General features: G+C 38.8%; 1 protein-coding gene across 1 annotated transcript in view; it reads left to right on the forward strand.

Moving 5' to 3' along the window:
* CACNA1A (calcium voltage-gated channel subunit alpha1 A) overlaps nucleotides 1–14,450 on the forward strand; it is a 3,713,953-nt gene that overhangs the window by 1,273,142 nt on the left and 2,426,361 nt on the right. The window lies entirely within an intron of this gene.

A 14,450-nucleotide genomic window follows, 5' to 3' on the forward strand; every position in this document is an offset into this window, starting at 1 on the left:
TATCAGTCTTTTAAACCTCATCTGCAAACCATGGAATGTATTGTAACTGACTTCATAAACTGTGATATCAAGAATCTTTTTATACTTGATCCTTACATTTTGATTTCATAAGGACAGATCCCATCTATCTGATCTGGTAAATTTCTTCAAAAAGGTTATGGAGGCTGTAGATAGTGACTGTGCAGTGCATGTGGTGTTTCATGACCTGGTTAACACCCTTGACACCATTCCTCATATTGGCATCATACAAAAGTTAAGTGCTTTAAAAATCAACCAACATATAGTAAGATGCATAGCAATCTGGTAGAAAGATAGAACCAACACAGTGCAAATTGCAGGTGCTTCATCTGAAAGTATGAATGTGACCAGTGGTGTCCATCAGAGAACTCACCTTTTTGGTGTTAACCTTTCAGATCTCCAAGCAGAAAGCCAAGACATCTGGCTAACAAAGTCTGCAGACAACTGCAAGGGGGGGGGGGGGGTTATCAAAGTCAGCTTATGACACCTAAATCTTCTGGAGTGAACTCACCCTAGTAAACTCCTGGTGTACTAAAAATTTGCTCAAACTAAATGCTAAAAAGTGTAGTATCATCACTTTTGGTAGACATCCCCTGCTGTTATCTTGCTGTCTAGATAGCATACCTCTGCAAAATAAAAATATAGTTAGAGACCTAAATACTTGGATTGATAAGGTATGGGAGTCCAGCCAAGTAGCAGCTGCACAAATGTCCTGTAGTGGAACTCTGGACCAGAAGACTTGAGATGTAGACATAGTAGAATGAGCTTTAATATGACCAGGTAAAGGTATTCCTTTAGTAGAATACACCTGAGAAATGCAGTCTGTGATCCATTTAGACAAAGTGAGTTTGAATACTGACCTTCCCTTTCTAACATTGGAGAAGGAGACAAAAAGCTGATAAATGTTTTTCTGAAGGATTTTGTTCTGTCTAAATAAAAACGCAGTTGTCCATGAATGTCTAGCAACTGAAGAGTGCATTCACCCCCATTCTGAAAATTAGGGAAGAAAACTGGCAGGTTAATGACCTGACTGATGTTGTTTTCAGGGGCAACTTTAGGTAAAAAGGAAAGATTAGTATGCAAGGTCACTCTATCTTTATGAAAGATCAGGTAGGGAGGTTTAACTGATAAAGCTTGTAACTCAGATACCCTTTTAGCTGACATGATGGCCACTAAAAAGGCAGTTTTCCAGGACAGAAATGTCAAGTCTATCTTGGCTGAAGGTTCGAAAGGAGGTAGGATAAGAGCTTGTAACATCATGGTTAAGTCCAAAGGAGGAGTGGGGACCTTTATACTTGGTCTAAGTAAAAAGGTACCCCTGAGAAAGGTCTTACACAGTTTAGATGATACCAGAGAAGATGAATTGTCCCCCCTCGTGATAATTTGAGATAGCTGCCAGTTATACCTTAATAGTAGAAAAACTTGCCCCACTTTGGAAAATTGAAGCAAGAACATCCAAAAGTGCAGAATAGGAGCTGTAAAAGAATCCAAATTATTTTGGTGAGCCCTTATCGAAAATCTCTTCCATTTATGCAAGGATATTAAAATCTTTTGAACCAGTGAAGAACGCCTGGTATCTCTAGCCATCATTGGAATTGCAGAAACCATGCGGTCAAATTCAGTCCTGGGAGATCTGGGCAAACCTGCCCTGATGTGTGGGACAGAAGATCTGGATGTGGTTCCAGCATCCATGGGGGTCTTACTAAGTGAGACCAAAGGAAGGGGAACAAAATCTGTTGAAGCCAGAAGGGAGCAATGAGGATCACTTTGCTCTTCAACCTCTGAGCTTTATGAAGAAATTTGGGTATGAGGGGTAAGGGAGGGTAGCCATAAAGAAGACCAGAATGACAAACATGGACTAGAGCATCTCTCAGTGACTGTCGCTGAGGAGGGGTCAGGGCAAAGAACCTGCTACACTTATTGTTTAGGGGAAAAACTAGGAGATTGCAGCAAGGTTGACCCCTCTTGTGGAAAATGGTGATTTACCACTGATTGATTTAGAGGCCACTCGTAAGGCATCAGAATAAATCTGCTGAGCCTGTCTGCCAGAATCTTGGATTTCCCTGAAATGTGAGTTGCAGTCAGGAAGTGGTTGGAAGAGGTGACCCATTGCAAAACCCTCATTGCTTCTTGACATAAGGGGTAAGATCTGATTCCTCCCTGTTTGTTGATGTATCATACTATCAACATATTGTCCATTTGTATTGCAATAGTTCCTAGAGGTAGAAGGCCTTGAAATGCTTGTAATGCTAGAAGCACCACTCTCATCTCTAGGACACTGATATGCAAATTGGTCTCTTGTGTTGATCACGGGCCTTGGACCTTACAATCCAGGTAATGCCTCCCACCCCGTCTGGAAAGTGTTTGTGGTCAACGTGGTGTTGGGGGGGTAGATGAACAAAGGGTCATCCTTGCTCGACTTCTTCTGAGTGGAGCCACCACAGAAGTGAGTCTTTGCACACTCGGGACACCCTGACAGGGTGAGTCAGCAGATAGAAATGTAAGGACCATTGCACCCCTTGAGTCCATTGAATTACTCTCATGTGTAAGTGAGCTGTTGGAATCATGGTTATCGTGGCAGCCATCAAACCTAATGCTCTGAGGACTAGGCTTTCTGGGGGTATTGGAATGGCTAGAATTTGTCTCATATGTGATCTTAATGTGTAAATCCTGTCTGGAGTCAGGTATGCTAGATAATTGGTTGTGTCTAAATGAGCTCCTATAAAGAGTATCAACTGTATGGGTTGTAGCTGAGATTTCTGCATGTTGATTGTGATGCCCAAATTATGGGCTAACTGTAGTAGAGAGCCCCTTTCTTGTAACATTAGATGCCTGGTTGGTCTGGTCAGGAGCCAGTTGTTTAGATAAGGAAACATGTTGAATCCATGCAGTCTCACTACTACTCCATGCATTTGGTAAACTCCCTTGAGGCTGTGGTGAGATCAAAGGGCAGTACTCTGAACTGATAATGACTGGCCCCCAGCTTGAAGAGGAGAAACTTTCTGGAGCACCTGTTCATTTTGATGTGATAGTACACATCCTGAAGGTCAGTGGAGAACATCCAGTAGTCCTTTCGTAACAGAGTTGGAATGGACTGAACCGTGACCATCTGGAACTTCACATTATCTACTGATTTGTTTAGTAACGTTAGGTCCATGATTGGCCTTAGGTCCCCTTTATTCTTTGGCACTAAAAAGAACCTTGAGTAAATTTTGGCACTGACATGGTCTGGAGGGACCTCCTGGATGAGTTTTGTAATTTGTCACACTGCGTCCTCCCTCTGATTGGGTGGAGCATCGAGGAGAGTTTAACTTGATTTTGGATTTTGGAAAAATGGAATGGGATATCCTCTGGATATGATCCTTTGCACCCAGCAATCTTTTGACCAGGAGTCTGGGTGCAAGGATAAGCACCCCAAATTGCCTCCAGATACGGACAGTCAGGCAACCTCACAGGAGCACTGAAAGGACTTATCCAAGAAGGAATCTCTTGATTCTTGATTTTGCGGACCCCCTCTGCAATGAGGGAAAAAAAAGATGTGCCATGCTGATAGACTCATACCCAAGAAGACTGAATGCTATAATGAAGTCAAAAGGTGCTTCAACAAAGTATTAGTGCTTCAACAACGTATTAGTTTAAGGGTGTGCACACACAACAAAGCATTAGTTTAAGAGTGTGCACACTTATGCAACCAGCGCATTGTATGTTTTTTTTATTTTTTATATTTTTCCCCCTAACAGATTTGTTTGTTTTTCAATTGAACTGTACAGGTTATAGGTCACATTAAAGGTGGGAAAAAGTTTTGAAATGCTTTATTGCGGTCTAATTTTCTTATATCACAAAAACCTGGCATTTTAACAGGGGTGTGTAAACATTTTATATCCACTGTATCTATGAATCAGTTTAACAGTTGTAAATAAATGGTTGGGCTACAAAACATTGAATTGAACCCAGTTCAGTGAAGCAGCTCAGCACATGTATGGATGCATCTCATATATAGTAACCTTCTGCATGATATTTACTGCCTGCCTTTACTCAGAAGTGTGGAAGAAAATGAAAAAAACATAAAAGGCAAAATCCCTTCTTCAACTACTCAAAATGACAACCAGAGGATTAACACTCTAAAGGTAGCACTACAGTGAAGAGCCAAGGCTAAAAAAAGCAGTCTGGTGTCGAAAAGGCAATTTATATAAAAGGTCAGTGGAATGACTAGAAAAAAAAAAGTCACTGGAGCTTCTGGAAAGACGGAAATGACATAAAAGAAAGATAATGTCTAACTACTCTTCTGGAACCTCTTCTTCTGAAACTGGCAGTATAGAAAAGTTCAAAAAGGAGTTCTGTACCATTCCACATGCATGTAAAATGAGCACCAGAGATTATAGTAATTTAGCAGGTGTGCTATTTTACTCAAAACACTAATTATATTACTTTTTTATAAGAAAATAACTTCTAACCAGGTAACATCTGCAAACTGTGAACTTGCTTTCTGGTGATTATGGCAGTCCTGGTTTAAATGGTTTATGTTTGCTCTATCAAATAATATATAAAACCTGTTTCTAATTCATTGACATCTTTAACCTGCCATTTTATTCAAGCTCAGTTTCTCTTGGATGGAAAAGTGTTTTCTTTATAGTTATCCCTGAAGGCTCTTCTTATCGTACATCTGACTGTCATCCCTTCTTATCTTTGTAAATATTTGCAAAAATACTAAAACTATGTTTATTAGAATATGGAGTTTCTGAATAAACACAGCCTACTAATACAATGAATACTGAAATTTATCATTGGAAGAAACACCATGAGTGCAGTCCGGACACCTAGTGAGTTTTAGATTAGGGTCTATTAAAAGGTACCCTGTATGATGACCTTATCAGGGCCTTCAGTGTGGTAAATCATCTTTTATAGACTTTGTCTAATTTGGTCTTTGTCAAATAACAGCCACTGGCTGCAACAATATTCCACAAAAGGTAGTTTAATAACTCACAAACAGTAAAGTAAGCGCTTTCGTCTTACATCATTGAGTAAAACTTCATCAGACAAAACAGCCCTATATAATCAGTTAACTTATATACATAATTAAATCTAGTCACATGATTAAACCAATTAAAAATTAAAAGACAAATACTGAATAAAATCCCAAATACCACATACAGTTACAAATAGTGGATTACAATGGTTATTATAGAAACTAAACTGTGAACACATTAAGAACACACTAAAGCAACCGCAGCATATTTAAAATGTGTATAGAAACCTGATAATATTGTGCATTCATAAAATGAAATAAAACACAGTAATATAATGACCAAACTGCGGTGGTGGTGCTGCGGTAGCGTTGTCGCCTCACAATTAGATGTTGCCCGTTCGATTCTCAGTTAGAGCATCTTCTGTGTGTCGACATGCGTGAATGGGCGTTCCTTCATTGAAGGTTGTGCGTTAGGTAGGCCCGGCAAGCCAGCACGTAAAAATCAACTGCCAGTCATTAGCGGACCGGAGTTCCGCTGTGGCGACCCCTAACCGGGAAAAGTCAAACGACAGTTTATAATGACCAAACAATAATATAATGAACAAGAGGGAAAAAAGAGGGTAAATACCTATACTGTTGACATATTATTATATGCAAAAAATAAACTTGATTATCTCTGAAGGCTCCTGAATTTCAGTACACAGGCTAATTAACTCATATCGTTCAACCCTGGTGGACTATAAGCATTCAATTGTATTTGCCACAGAAGTTCACGGATTTCCAACATTAAACTGAGAGGTCCACCTCTGGGATTATGTTCTATCTGGTCTTTAATCCGAAAGCAAAAACTATGCTGTGGATGTTCTTGGTCATGCTTGGCCAGAGCATTCTCTACTTAAATTTTCTTAATACTGTACAAATGTTCATAAACTCTGTTCTTGAACCTACGATCTGTTTTACCGATGTAGAAACAAGGACAGAGTTTACAAGTAGCCAAATAGACCATGCCCTTAGATAGGCAGTTAAACCTTTTATTAATAAAATACTTTCTACAGTAAATATTCTACCTACTTCCATATATCTGCAATATGAGCAACTCTAACATTTCTACATACCTGTGGCTCTTGACATAGGGGTTTTAACTCTCTCCAACAGATTTGTAAGGTTAGGACCTCTTCTTTATGTAATCCTAGGGAACGATTCAACTATGGGAGCCAAGTCCATGCCTGACTTTAATAAATTCCAGTTTTTAAACATAATCTGTCTTATAACAGGAGCATCAAAGCTGAATGATGTAATGAAAGTGAGTTTAAATGAATCCGGTTTCACTGAATATAAAAAATCTACACTAGATGTCTGTAAAACATCCATATGAGATCTAGGTGCTAGGATGGGGTTAAAATCACCATTAAATCTTTTATGCTGTACTTCAAAAAGTAATTAATCTAATAATTGTGGGGGATAACCATGTTTTTAAAACATATCATACAGTAGTTGACATTCAGCTCTAAATTCCTTCTCAGACACCATACAGGCCGCTCTCACCAGTTGTCCCTTCACTACTGATCTCTTCTGTTGGTAAGGGTGACAACTGGTGAAGTGGAGGAATGAGTTGGAATAAGTTGGTTCCTGTGTATCTTAGCTTTAAATAGTTTAGGATTTCTATCCTTGTATAATTCTACATCCACGTAAGCTATGCTTTTGTGGAATATCATTGTAGCCAGCGGCCATTATTTGACTTTATTTTTGAGTTTTAAGTTTTACCAGTTAATTTGGTCTTTGGTCAAGATGTCCTTGTTTGGTTTGTCAGTTAGCATACTAAGAAGACATTTTGGTTAAGCTCCCCTTGAGATTTGGCAGCATATGCAAATATTGCTAAGAAATTCATGTGGATTTGGTTCTTATATCATAACTGTATAATTCTTTGTGTAAAATATTTCCCTAAGAGTTTCTAGCACTTATTATACAGTCAGTACACAAAATAGTTGGTGGTATATACAGCAGTCTTACCTTCAGTCACTATTTATTTACAGTTTATGGCACTCCAGAACCACACAACTGGTGTGAAAACCAAGTAAATCATGTTAAACATATGGAAAAGTAAAAGAGTGTTATTTAGAACAATACCTATGCTAAAGTTAAAGTTACACAACTGCAATGTTTGTTATTCCTGGTGGTAAGCCATTTGTTGGTCAGGCATTTGAAGGCACTTCCTCCTTTAAACATCTTGATAAGATTCAAGATCCATTATTGTTTGCACATACTTTATCCCAAAAAAATACAGTGAGTGCTCTGCTTCAGAGCTGCTCATAAATTTTCTTGATACCTAGCATCACAAGCCAGAATACTTACTGAGAAAAGTAATGTGAGAGGGATTGCTTTGAAAAGAAGCTTTTTTTATGAATTTTTCTATGAAAGTAAATAACCGTATGCTTTAAAACTACAGGCAGCTGGGTTTTATATATAATTTATTACAGTTCTCAGGAAAGGTGTTCAGTCATTGATTGACACCTGCTCAGCCTCCAATTCCAGATATCCATGGTAATGAATCAACCGTCCATCTCACTGGGGAATCCCAAAACTCAGCACATCCCTGAAAAAAACTGGGAATGTAAGATGGCATGGAGGCAGCCGAGAGGTATGCAATTAGAGTAAACTGATCTCAGGCTGAGTGGGCAGAATATTGTCCTCAAACCTAACCAGCCACCCAGAAAGCATATGTGGGTGTTGAGGATACTAAAGCATACAAGTACTAGAAACTGAAAATTGTGGGTACTACTCAGGCATCACCTGTGGCACAGTCATTTAAATTTCACAACTCTGTGTTCAGTATGGAGATAAAAATAATATAAAAATACATATATATATATATATATATATATATATATATATATATATATATAGATATATATACATTATGTAAATATGTAAATTGTTTTGCTTGCACTTGTGGTTTCTATAACAGTCAGTATGGGCCGACTGGTAAGGTTACAAATAGCTAATTAAATACATATTTCAAAACAGTGACTAGAAAGACATGTAATATAAGTAAAATTTAAGAAATATTGGCTGTAGATAAATTTACAAGGCTATTCCATAACAGTTTAAGAAAATGGGTATCCTAGAGTGAACAAGCATCTTCTGATTAGCTAGTAGTTGTATTAATAGAATATCTGTTGCTAATTGCAGTTGCAAACCCTAAGTCAGACTTAAGTCTTGAACCCAAAACTAATAAAAAGCATCCCCCAGTATGGTTCTCTGCCTGAAAACATGAAAAATTTTACCATCTGAGTTGGTGCATTTTAAATGTTCATGGAGCTTACCAGGGTGGAGAGCTGTTTTACCGCATTTTAAATGTTCTAGAAGAGATCATATGGGAAGTACTGTACAGTTGCTGCCAGCAGTAGCCTACTTATAAAAACTGTTAATGCTATTCAACAAATTTCACCTGAAAACCTGCTTATGGAACATGATAATGCTCTACCTTTAACTACCAGAAGTGCAGAGTTTGATTTTTGTCACTGTTCTGTTATTCTGTTAATGTTGTGGGAGGTGAAGAGTTGGAAGGATTGTTGGACTCAGGGAGCATGATTACATTAGTTAGATCACAATATTTTTAAAAGCATGTAACAGCTAGTAAATAGACGAATAAAGTAAGATGTGTATAAGGAGACAAAGGGGAATAACCTGTGATCTAGGTATAAAATACAAATTTCCTCTAGGCAAAGTGCTATACCCAGCAGTTTTAGTGACTTACTTATACAATGTGATGATTAGCCAAGACTTTCCCCATATTAAACACATATGGAATATGTGTGATGGATATTTGTGTGCAAACTTCACATAGATTTACAGAAGGTGAACAGTATCATCATACATTTACATATAGTATACAGTTTTGCATTCTTGTAATATAGTTACTTATAACAGTTAACAGTGGTGAATATCTGTGTGCAGACCACTTTTATATTCACAAAATCAGCTGTGTGTAGAATATTCTGTAATGATGCTGCAAGAGATACTGCTAATTGTAAAATACATTTATGTTAGCAAGAAGTAGTTTGCACTGGATTTTGACAGGGGAAAGAGTGGGCAACAGATTTTGGTCTCTGAAAAAAATTAGGAGGATGTATGGGAGATATTTATTTATTTTTATTTATTTATTTACATTTGTTGACTGGGGAAATCCAACTGGACACGGGTCCTTTTTCAGTGGAGGGGAGAAAAGCTCCACAATAAAAACAATTCATTCAAGTTACAAGAAGTATAGGTAAGTGTTTGCTTAACAATAGTAGTAAACAGTTATAGTTCAAAATGAATTATATACTTAGTTAAATGATAAAACACGTATATCAGTGGTGCCATAAAGACTAGCAAGTATTTTAATAGTTGAGCTAGCAGCTATTACCTGTGAATAACAGTAGCTAAGATTACAGCTGAGATATAGGTTTACAAGCAATGTAGTTGGCTGCAATCTGAGATAGTGGGTGGAAGATTGGGTTTAGAGAGGTTGGGGTAGAGATGTTAGTGAGGTTTGTTACAGGGGCATGCCCAGTGCTCTTTTAAATGAGATTTTAGAGCAGCTTTGAAGTTAGTACGTGATGATGCAGAAGTTATAATGTGAGGGAGAGTGTTCTATAATTTTGCTGTGAAGTAGGAGAAGAGAGCTTCTCCAGCAGAGTTCCTGGTTCTAGTTACCTGTAATTGATTTTTGTTGCTGGAGCATAGTAGTCTGGTATGATAGGGTTGGAGTAGATTTTAGAGAGAGGGGACTTTTAGAGGATGATTTAGTAGTTTGTGGGTGAGTGAGAGTTGGTACCATTGAAGGAGGTGAGGGAGTGCTAGCCAGCCTAGTTCAGTAAGTGAGGTGCAGTGGTGGCTGCGGTAGTTTGCACCAGTGGCAAACCTTGCTATTTTGTTGTAGCAAACCTCTAGTTTACCTAACTCACTTTGACTTAGGTTGGTAAATATTGGAGAGACGTAGAGTAGGATGGAGATTAGGTGGCTATTTGCAACTGAAATTCTGACTGTTTTTGTGAGGAATTGTTTATTTCTGTATAAAGATCTTAGTTTTTTTGTGTACTTTTTTATGGTTAATGAGATGTGGATGTCAAACTTGAGGTTATTGTCGATTTCAACTCCAAGTAGTTTGCTGTGGTCTGTTGGGGGGATAATGGTGTTGTCATTAGCTGTAATATTAAATTGGGGGGATGTTTTGATTGTGTTTGATGGGTTGGAAGATGAGGAGTTTTGTTTTGTTTGTGTTAAGTATTAACTGTGCATCTGAAAGCCAAGTTTCAACTGAGGAAAATGCTTCCTGTGTGGTCTTTTGAAGTTCAGGAAGGGAGTGGACTGAGCAGATGATGGTGGAATCATCTACGTACTGTATGAGAGTGGCCTGTTTGGTAGCAGAGGCTAGATTATTTGTGAATATGGAGAAGAGTAAGGGTCCAAGATGGATCCTTGGGCAACCCCAATTGAGACAGGGAGTTGGGGGGGGGGGTATATCATTATGCCAAGCAATGGATTGCTGGTGGTCAGTCAGGTAGCTCTGGAACCAGTCTGTGACAGATTGAGATAAGGATAGAGTATTGAGGACAGTGATGAGTTGTTTATTAGAGACCATGTCGAATGCTTTAGATAGGTCTAGGAAAGTTGCAGAGGAGAAATACCCATTGTTTTTATGTTGAAGGATTGTGTTAGTAAAAGTGAGTAAGGTAGTGGTTGTGCTGTGGTATGGTCGGAAACCATGTTGTGTGTTAGATAGGAGGTTGTTAGTAAGGAGGTAGTTTAGAACTTGAGAGTGAATGCATCTCTCAAGTATTTTGGATAGAGGAGACAGAATCGCTATGGGCCAGTAGTTTGTGAATTCTGTGGAGGGCCCACCTTTGTGGAGTGGGATAATGTGGAATATGTTCCATTGTGAAGGGACATAGCTTTCAGATAAAGATCGGTTAATCAGGATTGTAACTGGGTAGGCTAGGGCTTCAGCTGCAATTTTAACGTATTCAGCTAGGAGGTTGTCAACTGCTAGTTTTGTGGGCTTTAGTTTTGATAAGAGTTTTTTTTATGTTGGAGGTAGGGATAGGAGAAAAAGAGAATGCAGTGGGCAGGTTACTAGGTGTCATTGGAGGGGGGAGGGGAGGGAAGGGGGGTTGTGTTGCTTTGTTGGTGATAGAATGGTTTGTGTGAAGTGCGTATTGAAAAAGGTGGCAATGTTTTCAGAGGAGTTAGTTTTGTTTGGTGGAGGAGTTCCAACTTTTCCTGGGTGGATGATGGAGTTGATGGTTGACCAAAATTGTTTAGGGTTGTTTTGGGTGGAGTTCAGGTCAGACTGGTAATGTAGGATTTTGCCCTGTTTTATTAGTTTTTTTACTTTGTTACGTAATTCACGGAATTTCTGTCTATCAGAGGGTTTTTTTGTTTAGTGCCAGTGATTCCAGGCTCCATCTCGGCTTGTCATTTCTGATCTAGTGGCTTTTTGTAGCCATGGGAAGGACTGGGCTTTAACTCTAGTAAATCTTGTGGGTACATGAGTGTTTAGGACTTTAAGGAAGGTGGTATTGAAAAATTAGACAGCGTCATCAAGGTTGAGGTATTTTAGTGGAGTCCAGTTGCAGTTTTTTAGGGATGAGATGAAGTTGTCAGAGCTAAAGTTTACTTTATTATGTATTTGCCGATAGGTAATCGTTTTAGCCTGATATATGTGTTTTTTGAGTAGGAAAGTTGGGGTATGATCACTGAGGCTATCTGGTAGGCAGCCAGCTATGTATGATTGGGGGCTCTTGCTGACTAGTATCCACTCAAGAGTAGAATGCTTGTTGGAGTTCTTATTTATTCTGGTGGGTATCAGGATAAGTTGAATGTAACCATGAAGGTTTAGATGGTGGGCTGGATGGTGGTTGGAACAGGTTAGCCAGTCTATATTAAAATTGCCTAATATTATGGTTTCTTGTGGAAGGTGATTTACCCAGCCGAGGAGGTTTTCTAGTGGAGGGATGTTGTGGCCAGGTGGGAAGTAGCATCCTATTATGTTAATGTTCTTGTCCTGGTTTACTTTTAGGTTGGTATAGATTATTTCTTCTTTGTCAATTAGGGGGGGGGCTGATAAGTTTAGGATCTGAAGATTTAGATTCTGTTTATACATTACAGCTGCACCACCCCCTTTTTTATGCAACCAATCTTGTCTTAGGAAACTGTAGCCTGAAGGGAGAATTTGCTCACTGGTAATGTGAAGTTTGAGCCAGGTTTCTGTCGGGGTGATAATATCAGGGGAGTATAAGTCTATGGTAGCATGAATTCATGTATTTTATTGGCTATACTTCTGATATTTAGGCTTAAGATAAGGAGGTCAGTTGGTTTCCTATTGGATGTAATATGAGGGAAGGTGAGGTTGTTAGGCTGACTTTCAGTGGAGGAGTTGTGGGGTCCAAGGTTCGGGTGGATGTTATGGCTGAGGACATTAGTTTTATTAATGCGAAAATTAGTTTAAGTTTTGGGGTAGTTTTTTTTTTTGGGTGTAGTGGGTGATAGATAAAGTAGGTTGAGGGATAGTTTGTAAAGTTTTAGGGATGCTTTCTGTTTGTGTGGTGGAGGTGATAGATTAAGTGGGTTGTGCATTGGGATGTGTTTGTTGTGAGAGGTGTATGAATAGTTTGAGGGTGTGACATGAGTGGTGGTGATTGTAGTTGTGCAGTGGAAGTTGTTTGGTGGGAGTATAATGGTGTTTTGGTACGATGTAATGTGTGGAAAAAGAGTGAAAGTAATGAGTATAGGTAGAGTGTGTAGGATCATGGTACTCGAGGTGGGAGGTTGATGGTAGGCTGGAGGTGGGTAGAATAGGCTAGAGGTGGAGTTAGAGTTGGAGGTGTAGGTGTGATAGGTTGTGATTGTCTTGGGAGGGAAGTTTGGGTAGACTAAATGTAGGTGTGCTGGGGGCGGGTGGTATATGGGGGTAGGGAGGGGAGCATAGTGAGCATACTGGGCAGAAACACTATGTGATGTACCTATCAAGGAGTTGTGGACTGGAAACAATCAATAGGCTAATACAACGCAGCATTAGTGGAAAGCCTGTAGGGTAACCCCGTATTGATAGACTCGCTTCAGTATACTATATTTATTTTACTTGTAAATGAAATACCTTTTTACTTAAGTAGAGGAATGGGTAGAATACTGGGAGAGGGAATAACAATGAAGGAAGGCTATGCAGCTATCCTTCTTGGTGAAACGTGTCTCAAGTATAGGAAATGCTTAGGCAGATAATAAGTAATCCTGTGGGCTATTTCTTACTTCAATTCAAATCAGTAATTTATTCACATATCACCTCTAGTAACGAGGAATAAGGTGGAGTGTAGCCTGAAGAAATGTAGGGATACAGCTAGGTTTTTGCTAGATGCTGTTTTAGTTGTGATTTAAAGGATTTTTAGATTGTCTGCGAGGGATAGTGTTCTAATTTTTGGAGATGCAGTTAGTGTATAGGGAGTTATTTGGTTTAGTTACTAGTAGTTAGTGTTTGACTGTGGATTGAAGAATTCTATTAGTACAGTAGTGTGTGATTGCACTGGTTAGGGATGGACAGTGTTCTAGTACCTGTGAAAAGATTAGGTTGTGTGGCAGTTACGTCCAGTTTAACTGTTTCAGGGCCAGGCAGTGGTGTGTTCTATGAGGTAAATTAGCTGTGAATTTAGCAACTTTGTTATTGCATTCTTCTAGACGACCTTTCTGTGTAGATTGTAGGTTTGTGAAAATGAGAACAGCATAAAGAGGTGCTGGAATAAGATGGTTTGAGGCAGTGTGGTTTCTGGCGTTATCAGTTGAATATGGTTTGATCCTGTAGGGGGAGCTGAATTTTTGGTGTTTTTTAACTGTCTGTTTTATGTGAAGTTCAAGTTCCATGTTTTCATATATGATTATGCATAGAAGTATGGTGTGAGTAACAAGTTAAATTTGTGTACTGTTTGATAGGGTTATATTGAAAAGTATTTTTTTTGCAGTCAATTGTTTTTAAGAAAATAAAGTTTATTTACTTTTTTAGGGTTTAGAAGTAACTGAGAGTTCATTGGAAACGTATCTATGGAGGTAAAGGAATCTTGGTTTATTTCTTGTAATTTTTCCAGGGTTGGAGTAGAACAAATCAAGGTGGAATCATCCATATACTAGGCTATGGAGATGTGCTTACTTACTGTGCCTAGTTCATTTATAAATATGTTAAAATTTAGAGGATCAAGGAAAGATCCTTGGCGGAAAACCAACATATATAGCGAGGAAGGATGGGAATTCATGTTGCCATTTAACTGCCTGACATCTGTTGGATAGATAACTGAAACCAGGTGAGTGATGAGCTAGAGTGCCCTATGATAGTTTGTGCAATACCTTTTTGGCTGGGTACCATATCAAATGCATTTGCTTTTGATAGGTCTAGGAAGAGTACAGACACCAAATTGCCTTCATTTCTAAGTAAGTTTAT

This window comes from Protopterus annectens, chromosome 9.part0, assembly GCF_019279795.1.
Source record: "Protopterus annectens isolate FY-2018-M chromosome 9.part0, PAN1.0, whole genome shotgun sequence".
Classification (NCBI taxonomy): domain Eukaryota; kingdom Metazoa; phylum Chordata; order Ceratodontiformes; family Protopteridae; genus Protopterus; species Protopterus annectens.